Below are 7,541 nucleotides of genomic sequence, written 5' to 3' on the forward strand. Positions count from 1 at the left end.
TGCTGGGCCTAAGATTAAGTTTCTCTCCTTTCTATACACAGAGAGAGAGAGAGTGGGAGAGAGAGAGAGGGAGAGTGGGAGAGAGTGAGCGAGAGAGAGAGAGAGAGAGAGAGAGCAAGCATGCATGTGTGACTGGAACAATGTGTCACTGCTTTACTGTACATTTGGCAACGTGTGTGTGTGTGTGTGTGTGTGTGTGTTAAAGTGCATCTTTGCCTCCCACTCTCCCTTTAGAAAAACAGGCATCTTGATTTAATCAAAACTGGGCGTGAGACCAAACCCAGCAAGCAATATGGCGACAACACTGACCCAGCAACCATAGCGACCCAGGAGGCCAGACAACAAAGAGGGGGTGTGTGTGCGTGTGTGTGTGTGTGTGTGTGTGTCTGTCTGTCTCTCTGTGCACGCGTGAGCGAGGGAGAGAGAGAGAGAGAAGACTCCTTCTCAGTTTTAAGGAGTGGTGTCCAGGAGAACGCAGGATGTTGATGTGTCCCCTAGGTAGCGGTGGAAGTAGTCCCAAACAGCCTGTGCTTTGACACGGGGGGGGTGGGGTGGGGTATTTCCTGTTCTGTTGCCTCTCCCTGCTGTGCTGTTCAGGGCCAGTGTTGCAGTACTACCCCCACCAGCTGTGAGCGGGAAAAGTGGCTTCCTTCCTCATGCTTTTGGCCCACCCTGCCTCCACGACGAAGCCTCGTCGTCGTGCCGACATCTCCCCGAACTGTGCACGCTGAGGCCTAGGCTGTCGGTGCATGATTTTGTTTGTTTGTTTACTCTGTAAACAAACAAATAAACAAATGGTGCGGTGGCTCGGGGATAGCGGATGATGACGGATGGTGAGCGGGTCGTAAGCTGAGCCAGAGGACTGTAAACAAACGGCAGATTGCAAGATGGGGGACGTGCTACATGGGAATGGGATGTTTTTAAATCCCTGCGCTCAGAGTGTGAACCCAAATCCCTGCACCGCGTCAGAAAGAATTGCGCAGAAATCCAGACACTCTCTCGGGTTAACAAAGTGCCACACGTTGCCTCAGGATGACAAGGTAATTAGACAAATTAGACGTAATGCTTTACGAATAAAAACCAGTGTCACTCCAACTCGGTTTAATTTTATCTGTATAGAAGATCTCACAATGGACTTTGTCACAAAGCAGCTTTACAGATGTCAGATCCAGGAGCCAACTCTAGACAGTGGCGGTGTAGTGAGAGCAGTCTTTTTTACCACCGCGCAACTTTGAAAGGGTATAAGGCCAGGCCTCTTAACACACATTCTTTGCTCCTTGCTTTTTTCTGTGTGGCCAGATTTCTCCCAGATTCAGTCAGTGCCAACCACTGTACTCAAGTCTCACTTGAGAGCACCACCAGTCTGGAATGCCTTCCAATTCTGGAATGCCTTCCACGGATCTGTGGGAATCCTGCCAGCCAGTCTCCTCCAGCTCCTGGCCAATGGCTCCCGGCTCGGAGAAGAATCTTCCAGAGGTCTGTGTGGGCTGCGATCGGGTGGCCAAGCAGACCGCCTGGTCCCGCGCTTCTACTGAGGACCCAGCGGGGAAGGAGTGAGTGGGTGGACGTGCCTGAGGTCGCGATAGATATAGCAACCACGGAAGTCTGACTCCAGATCAGTGGTTTTAAGCCCAACTGTTTCTCTATAGCTGCGGTGCTTTTTAAACCTTGGTGTCACGCAGGGAGCACGATTAATCGGAGTCGTGGAGTACGAACGCTACGCGACAAAAACAGGCAGAGCTCACGTGTAACATTGCTTAATGAGCGACCAGGGCTGCCTTGTTTAGTGTGTGTGTGTGTGTGTGTGTGTGTGTGTGTGTGTGTGTGTGTGTGTGTGTGTGTGTGTGTGTGCCTCCAGACTGTGTGAGGTGCTGGTCTGGTTTCGGAGTGCTGCAGCGCTGGGACCTACATGTGGACAGGGCAGATTTATTCCTGTTTCATTTGGAATGGCCCAGGAATATGTCAGGACAGCAGGGGATTTTCTGGAAGTCTTCTCCACTTTCCCGAGGTCGGCAGTTTTGTCCTGCTAAGGACATTAGATGGTGACAACCGGCATTAAATAGCTGATTTGTTGGAGCGATCCTTTTCTTTATTGGCCCGTTCCCTCACTCATGTTCTTGATGTAGAGCCTGCGTACTTCCAAATATTGGATGACACGAGTTTTTTAGGGGGTTGTTTAATTTATCATATTTTGTTTAGGCCTTGATGCTTGTAAAAGAATATTTTTGCAATCAGAGCAGCCCCCCCCCCTATTTGGAAGCCGTACGTCAGTATTTGCAGAACAGATACCCATGAACACAGATTTCCATTTTATTATTTTTTTGGACCACACACATGCGCTGCTTGGAACTGCGTCGGTCTCTCTGTATTTTCAGCCACAAACTTGGACGTCCAACAAGCCCCTTTCCCTGAAGTCCTGTGCATGGTGTGGAATTACAGGAGGAAGTGCGTTTAGTGCGTTTAGCTAAATCCTTCCTCGCTGCGAAGGTTGGACAGTGCTGCTAGCTAGAGGCCCTGTTTTAGCATGACGGCGACATCGAACTGAAATATTATCACAAAGTAGCCAAAGAAAAGACGTTAAGTTGAAACGCTGGCAGCGTCCGGACACACTGAGAGATTGCCGTGTTCAGGAAAAGACCCTGGGGAAAAAAAAAAAAATCCCTTGCCAGTCCTCCCAGAGAACACCGTAAAACTCTAGAGAGTTCGCAAACCTGAACCGCATGCAAAAGCTTGGGGGGGGGGGGGGACATCAATTTGTGATGCTTTACACTAGTCAGCGATGATGGTGACATTATGTCCTGAAAATGGCTGTTCGTGATTCTCTGCCGGGGTCCGTTCCTCCGTGTGTCTAATGACGGCGCTGACATACAGCGGAGAACGTGATTCACAACGCTCTTTGCCCTTTCTACTTCAGCAGAGGAGCGGGCGGGCGGGAGTCTTTTGGTAAAAAGAGAATTATGAGGTGTTACGGTAGGACTTCGACAATGTTTTTGTCTGTGAGGGGATGTAATCATTGAGTGCAAGTTTATGAATCCGCAGCAGAGCTTTTGGGTGAAGGGAACAGCCGACGAACCATGCAGTTGGCCTGCGGGTGTTGCGGCGGGGGTGGATATTGGGGGGTGTGGTTTTGGCTCTGAGTAGCTGTCTCCATGGAGATCTCAAGCGCTGTTTGGCCCCTGTTCCATATTGTTGACTCAATAATGGTTGGAGGGTATGGTAGGACCGTTAATGTGGAGGTGAAGGAGAGTGAGGTCCTCAGCTGGTGTTGGAGTTCTCTGCGTGTAGCTCCAGGGTAGGGAATGTGGAATGAGCCGTCTTCAACCCTCCTGGTAGTCTCTAACAGTTTCATACAATTTAAATGACAAACCTCCTTGTGAGGCCTTCTCTTCCTCAACAACAGGCTCCTCTCTCGGGAGAGAAGGGGAGCGAGGGAGAACGAAAGCACAGCAAAACTGCCATTTCTGTGCTGTGCGGCAAGAAAACACGTACACACACACACACACACACACATGCACGCCGTCCCTGTGCCTGCGGAGATTCCCTTGTCCTCCGAGACGAGAGCCTGCTGCTGGAGAATCCCTGCCTGTCCGTAGACGAGCATCTTTGCTTCAAATCTGTCTGACATCGTCGCAGCTCTGCTGGATAACTGTGGGAGAACCTGGGATTTTAGAGACCTTTTAATCCTGCCCGACTCCCGCATTAATACTTAAAACCTTGAACGGCGGTACAAGCTTGAGAACAACACTCAGCACCAAGACGGAGCCTGCGAGGCAGGTGTCTCCATGAAGGATCCATCTCTCCGCTCCTCGCTCTATGTTTTCCGTCCGACGGGAGATGGAGCAGAGATACCAGAACGGTGTTTTGCCCATCGTGCAGTACTCTGTTTCTGATTGCAGTTATGGCAACTTTTTGCTTTTTAAAAATATATAAAGTAGAAACTTTGGCCTCCCGCTCGTGAGATTCATTCGCAGGGCTTGAATACTAGTTCCTGATGCAACTCACGATGTCGTCACGTGTAGGTTCATTTTATTGTAGCGTTCCAACAAACAGAACGTATGACACTTACAGAGGTGGCAGTTCTTAGACTAGCTAAGTACCGAGGTAAGGAAGCCCCCATCTCTACCCACTCTTCGCCAGTGCATAACGCCAGCGATGTTATGAACATCCAGACGGACAAGGTGTCTCACCAGGGCTTCCGCAATTCCTCTACTACCACAATATCGTTTATGAACCTCGGCACCTGTGCGCCTGGGCCGCGTCTGGTGCTGGGTCAATAACCCGCGATCGATACCGTTCACGTCTCGGACGCTGTAGGGCCTGACAGGTGTGAATGATATTGCTTTGCTTGGGAGATGAGAGCGAGACTGTGGTGGAACTGGAAGATGCTCCGTGCAACGTTTCGGTTTTAGCGTGTAGACGGGGTGCGGGGGTATGGACCCCCAAAGGCGGGACGAATTTTGGGGTACCACCCCGGCTGCCTGCCCTGCTCCAGGTTCCGGGGTGCTACTAAAACCACGCAGGTCGCAACCTTTTGCTCTTTAACTGATCTGGGTGATCAGTGATTTTCCTCCTTCCTTTTGACTGCATTTAGACTCCAGCAAAAGCCAGAGCTATCCACGAGGCAGTGGTTGTTAGGGAAATGATGTCCGCTCAAATTTAGCGTTAGGAGAGGGAGAGAGAGAGATGCAGTTTGTCGGAGCCGTAGCTTCTGAGGGGGGGGAGAGTGGTGGGGTAGTGGAGGCCGGACACAGCCTCGCGCTGAAATCCTGTTGCGAGCTTTCTCCTGTCAGCCGCCAAGGTTGATGTGTCGGATCACAGTTTGATTGCTGAAGGAGCAGCTCCTATGGAAGGAGTCCTATTACACTGGATGCTTTCAAAGTTTGGGCGGACACTGGGGAAAAAATAGGAAGGACACAGGCCGAGGAAGCAGAGGCTCTGAAATGCTCCGACACGCATCAAGACACTCCTCCCTCGCCGCGCTGTCGGGGGTCAAACCTCCCGCTCCCCGCCAGTGTGCGTCTCAAACTGAATCCCTAATAGAGAAGGAGAGCGCCGCGCACACTGGAGCCAACACACACGCACACGCACACACACACACAGTACGTCTCTGTGGATTTTATTTGTACACTTACAGGTTCAGTCTGAAACTCGCACAATAAAATAGTCATACAAGGACATGCACGCGCGCACGTGAGACGTGCATGCACACACTTGATCCATATTGTGTATGAAATTAAAATCCTTCTATAGATCATATGGGTTGTGTGAGGCAGCGACTGGGTTTTATGGCAGTCGTTCCCTGTCGCTGTAACGAGAGAGAGAGAGAGAGAGAGAGAGAGAGAGTGTGTGTGAGTGAGTGAGTGGGGCAGGCATTTTAAAGTGGCTAGCTCTCCCTGCACGTGAGCCGTGCGGTAGCCGAGGCAGGCGCTCCGCACCTTGGCCAGCTATTATGGAGCCCTTTGCTGCAGAGTGTCGAGTGAAGGCGAGTTAATTGGGTGAAGCTGCAAAGCACGTTGGGGCCACGGTTTGAGGGCCGTACGCCTGACAGGTGAGTGTCAGCAGGACCCAGTGAAGTGTGGCTGAGAGACAGAACCCTGTCACTGGGTCCGAGTGGGCTTCAGAGGGGGGAGAGAGAGAGAGAGTGAGTGAGTGAGAGAGTACGCGTGCGCAAGAGACCAATAACATATTAGCCCTGTGCAGTGCATCTCCGTGAACAACAAAACTGAAAACAAAACAGTAAAACACCTTCTGTCCAGCCATATGTCTCTGGTTAAGGGTGTGCCAGCTAAAGTTGTCATGTGAATAATATGTTGAAATATTTATTGGGAATTTTGAAAAATATACTGCTAAGGACTGTCAACATTGTTGTCAACATCATTGTGTATATGCAGTTGTTAATGACAGGGAACTTGCATTAATGAAATCGTTTTCTCCAAAGTTTTGTGGTTCAAAAGTAGTGTGATTCGTTTCCATGTTTTACTTTCCCGGTAGCAAACTGAAACCGCTGTTCATACGTGTTTAGCGTGTGCTTTTATCCACTTATAAACGATTTTAAGGTAAAACATGAATATTTCTGCAGTTATATGCACTGCTGCAAATACCTATCATACACTCATACTTAAATATCTCACAATAGGAAAAATTATCTAAAAAAAATAAATAAATAATATATATATAAATTATTTAAAAATTCATCTGAAAAGAAAATTCAAATGGATCAGTCTTTATTATTTGTGTCTTAACATACTGTACGTCATAAGATTACATAAGATTTTAGAATAAGTTATGTGCTGTAACATGTTAAAGAAATTGGGTAATTTAAACACATGGGGATATATGTGTAACGCCCTAGGGAGATGTACATTTGTGCTTTTAAAGATTGTGTGTGTGTGGTTTTTTTTTTTCCCAGTGTCCATTCATCTTCCTACTTCACATTCAATTTTCATCAGTGTCAGATGGAAACGAGCCGATTGCTTTCCCAGCATCCACTGTGAGAGGTGCGATGTTCAGCCGACTCCACACGACGGACGCGGCCTAATTACGGCGGATTGAGTGATAGATGCGCGCCGAGCCACCAGACCAGGAACGCAGGGCGTTAACAGCATATCCGTGGGACATGTGCCGTGTCTGGGACATGGACCCTGGGTTGATGGGGCCTCTAACGTCACGTATTGGAGGTCTTATGGACCCGATGGTCCGTGGAAGATGGCCTCCTCATTCACGGACGTTTTCACCATGTCCTGAAGTGTCTTGACAAGGTCATTAAGCTCTTATCACCTTCGTGTTGGTTCATATCTTTGATTGCTCTGTTGTCGGTGGGGTGGTAATTTTCAAGATGTGCAGGAGGAGGTCTTGGGAGAGCCGTGCATGTGGATGAGGAAATGACAGAATTATCGCCCTGAAGCTACAGGCACGGGTTAAAGGGGGGTGTTGTGGGAATCGTAAACACAGGGATGCCATTTGTCCAGCGTTTCAGTGCTACTCTGGTCACTTGCTACTAATGAGTCTTGCACTGTGTGTTGTTTTTTTTTTGTTGTTGTTTTTTTTGCTATTTTTTAACCGTCTAAGGGAGAAGGGTATTCCCTCCCCAAGTATGGGTTCTTGTGCTCCCGTGCAAGAGTTTCGGTGTCTTCTCGGTTGGTAATTCCTCTCTTTGATGTCTACTCCTTCTCCTTAACACAATCAGCAGAAATAAAGCGTATCATTTCCTCCTAGCTCCTCCCGTGGACTAAATGCGTCCTCGCGCTGCCCTTTAACACTCCTAGTCCTGAGTGCTCACATGCCCCTAACCAGCTTACGCGTCCATTACAGTCATCCAGAAGGAGACACACCGAGCGCTTTTTCCTGTTTGAGTAGGTAATGAGGATACTTTCTGTGGAAAACTATCTAACTTTATTTATCTTGCCTGCAGAGTTGTCTCTCTGACCCTTTTACTAATGTTTATTTTGAGAGGTTTGCAGGTTGAGATTGTTAAGCAGGCATATTGTCAATATCCAGCTTACACACTTTGACCTGCGTCTAATTTACAATTATATCTACAG

At 48.8% G+C, this 7,541-nt stretch overlaps 1 long non-coding RNA gene across 1 annotated transcript; it reads left to right on the plus strand.

The window, feature by feature from the left end:
• Window positions 1–728: 728 nt before the first annotated feature.
• LOC113580374 lies at window positions 729–7,163 on the plus strand. Its single transcript, XR_003410960.2, has 3 exons — window positions 729–1,040; window positions 1,300–1,553; window positions 6,410–7,163. It is a non-coding gene; the product is annotated as an uncharacterized LOC113580374 (long non-coding RNA).
• Window positions 7,164–7,541: the final 378 nt, after the last annotated feature.

The sequence above is a fragment of the Electrophorus electricus genome, chromosome 11 (genome assembly GCF_013358815.1).
Source record: "Electrophorus electricus isolate fEleEle1 chromosome 11, fEleEle1.pri, whole genome shotgun sequence".
Taxonomy (NCBI): Eukaryota; Metazoa; Chordata; class Actinopteri; order Gymnotiformes; family Gymnotidae; genus Electrophorus; species Electrophorus electricus.